The 3,587-nt window shown below is 47.5% G+C and overlaps 1 protein-coding gene across 1 annotated transcript in view; it reads left to right on the forward strand.

The window, feature by feature from the left end:
* LOC119424126 (GRAM domain-containing protein 2A-like) overlaps positions 1 to 3,587 on the forward strand; it is a 975,280-nt gene that overhangs the window by 618,070 nt on the left and 353,623 nt on the right. The window lies entirely within an intron of this gene.

A 3,587-nucleotide genomic window follows, 5' to 3' on the forward strand; every position in this document is an offset into this window, starting at 1 on the left:
TATATATACATATACAGGTCCTTCTCAAAAAATTAGCATATTGTGATAAAGGTCATTATTTTCCATAATGTAATGATAAAAATGAAACTTTCATATATTTCAGATTCATTGCACACCAACTGAAATATTTCAGGTCTTTAATTGTTTTAATACTGATGATTATGGCATACAGCTCATGAAAACCCAAAATGCCTGTCCCAAAAAAATAGCATATTTCATCCCACCAATGAAAGACAAGTGTTTTTAATACAAAAAACACCAACCTTCAAATAATCATGTTCAGTTATGCACTCAATACTTGGTCGGGAATCCTTCTGCATGAATGACTGCTTCAATGCGGCGTGGCATGGAGGCAATCAGCCTGTGGCACTGCTGAGGTGTTATGGAGGCCCAGGATGCTTCGATAGCGGCCTTAAGCTCATCCAGAGTGTTGGGTCTTGCGTCTCTCAACTTTCCCTTCACAATATCCCACAGGTTCTCTATGGGGTTCAGGTCAGGAGAGTTGGCAGGCCAATTGAGCACAGTAATACCATGGTCAGTAAACCATTTATCAGTGGTTTTGGCACTGTGAGCAGGTGCCAGGTCGTGCTGAAAAATGAAATCTTCATCTCCATAAAGCTTTTCAGCTTTTCATGAACAAGGCTGGGAGTTTTTAAAAGCCTCAGGAATCTTTTGCAGGTGTTTAGAGTTACGTTGTTGATTCAGATGGTTAGGTTAATAGCTTGTTTAGAGAACCTTTTCATGATATGCTAATTTTTTGAGACAGGCATTTTGGGTTTTCATGAGCTGAGTCCAGGGTGTACCCCGCCCCTCGCACAGTGACTGCTGGACATGGGCACCAGCGACCCCCGTGACCCAAAATGGAATAAGCGGGTAAAGATAATGGATGGATGGATGTTTCTAAACTAAACACTCTACAAGAGCACAGCACGTCGTGATCTCAGCTCTCTTCCACCGGCTGCTCTCTGCCGTGTGACAGTGTTCTCGGCCACTGCAGAGTAGAGATCGTTGGTTACGTACTGTAACCCCAGATTCTATGAGTATAAGCGTAGCCCTTTAAGGCCTTCGCTTTAGTGGGTTTATCCCGTTATGCAGAGCATAAGCACTGAAAAAATTAGTCCACGCCCACCTGCTGTGTGGGCCCCACCCGGTCCGTATAAATTACGTTAAGAGCGGGAAATCGGCTCCCAAAATAGCTTTTTCTTCAGCCATTTAGGAGCCAGTGAGGCCCGAGGCTTAAAGGGCTACGCTTATACTCATAGAATCTGGGGTTACAGTACGTAACCAACGTTCTATGTCGTATAAGCTTCGCCCTTTAAGGCCTTCGCTTTAGTGGGTAAAGGGCGAAGCCGATGTGGTCCTCGCCTCATTGGGTCCATTCGAACACAGTAAGAAGCGGAAGCTTGCCCAAAAAACGTCTTGTCACTCAGCTCCCCGTGTGCATAACTACGCATCGCGTAATTATGTGCCATGCACAGACGCATGTTGAGTAACTATGCGTTCTGACAAAGCATGAATGCCCCGGAAAACTTTCAACGGGAAGAAGAAGTTGAAAAGAGGGGGGGGGGGGGGGGGGGGCATGAACCAACTGGTTCATGGCTGAACAGTATAAACAGATTAATGTCCATGAATTGATTATTAATCAAATGAACTGATTGGTAACAATAATCATGAACTGATTAGTGACAATAGAACCAAAATCACAGACACGACTTGTGACTGAAAACAACATCTCACACTGTAATGCATGTAGACAGAAGTGAGCTTAAACAGAGTTCCATGAGAACAACAATATTCATTCTGTTAGAGCACTAAGGACAGAATGTGTCATGGAACGAGCCGTTACATCACGTAGGTAAAAGCGAATAAATGAGCAGGGTGTTGACCATGCAGCCGCAGTGCAAATGTCCTGCATTGACATACCATTATGCAGAGCAGTCGAAGATGCGATACCCCTGGTCGAATGTGCTTAGAGGTTGACAGGAGACTCTAGATCTGATGCTCTGTAGGCTTCAGAAAAGGCCTCACACAGCCAGTGTGACAAGCGCTGGATGGATAACGGCGACCTGCAGAAGCATCTCTATAATGCACAAACAATTGTTGAGTTTGAAACGCATTGCAGCTGTGCGCGTTATGTAACACGTCAACGCCCGCACCGGGCAGAGAAGATGAAAAGATGCTTCCTCTTCTGATCTGTGGGGGGGGGGAAAGACCCCTCCAACGATATCACTCTTGATTTAAAAGAGCTCGTGATGTTTTAGGCATAAAAGCTGGGTTGGTCTTAAATCAGCTGAGCTGCTCGTCAGCCTAAATTCTAAGGCATGACGAAGCAACAGAGAGGGCAGATAATTACTTACCCTCTTAGCGGGTGTTAAAACCAGCAGCAGGGCTGTTTAAAAAGACAAGAATTTAAGTGAAAACCTGATCCAGAGGCTCAATTGGAGCTTTGATCAGGGCTCGCAGGACCAGCGTTAAATCCCACTGTGGAGCAAGTGGACGTGAAGCAGGCCTGTGTCTCTGAACATCTTTTAGAAAAAACGCTTCATCAGCGGGTGATTAAAAGCTGTTCTGTCTCCGAAACCTTCGTGGCAGGAATAGATGACTGCAACGTACGTTAAAGCGTACTGAAAGCCAACTCCCTATCCATCAGCTGTTGTAGAAAAACAACACGCCGCCTAAAAGGCATGAGGTGGCCTAAACCTTCTCTGTACACCAGCGCTGAAAAGCCGTCCCCTTTGATGTGTACAGAACTGTGGTGGATGCAGCACGTGAATCTTGAATTGTGCACACCATCTCCTGAGGGAGACCCATCCTCTAAGTGGGACCGCTCAGCGGTCAGACCCACAGGTGTTGACCTATTTCTGGGTAACTCTTGGTCGCTCCTCCTGCCTGAAGGAGAGCATCCTCCCTCCACGGCAGTTCCACGGCGACCCGACAACAGACGTTGCAGGCCTGGGAACCATGGTGCGTTCACACGCCGGGAGCCACCAGGAGAGCTGTCAATCCCTCCTCCTGAACTCGGTTCAGGAACCGTAAAAAACAGAGGAGGTGGGGGAAAAGAAACGCGTATAAAAGCGTTTTGGGCCACGGGCTGTGAGCAAATGCGTCCCCCCCCAGCGATGGATCGTCTCGCGGGCTCAGGGAAAACCATGGTTGACACTGAGCGTTCTTCTCGCGTCGCAAACAGGTCCACAGCTGCTTTGCCAACTTCTGCTACGTCTGAAAACATCAGATCTGGATGGAGGGTCCGGTCCACGTGACGTGGGCCGCCCTTGGACGTCACATCTGCCCCTCTGTTCAGAACACCGGATATGTAAAACCGCTCTAATAGAGAGCAGGTTTGATGAGCCCAACACAGTAGCTTTCGCGCAATGTGTAACATCTGGGCTGAACGCACACCCTTGATGGTTATGTACGCAGCAGTCATCATGTTGTCTGTGTGAATCAACACGTGTTGATTCTGTAGCACGGGAGCAAAGTGTTGAATCATATTCAGTGCTGTGCGACACTCCAAAAACATTGATGTGGGCTGATGTGTAGTGGGGCCACAGCGCCCCTACTGCTTGAGATAGGCATGTCCCCCCCCC

Source organism: Nematolebias whitei, chromosome 2, assembly GCF_014905685.2.
Source record: "Nematolebias whitei isolate Nwh7 chromosome 2, NemWhi1, whole genome shotgun sequence".
Taxonomy (NCBI): Eukaryota; Metazoa; Chordata; class Actinopteri; order Cyprinodontiformes; family Rivulidae; genus Nematolebias; species Nematolebias whitei.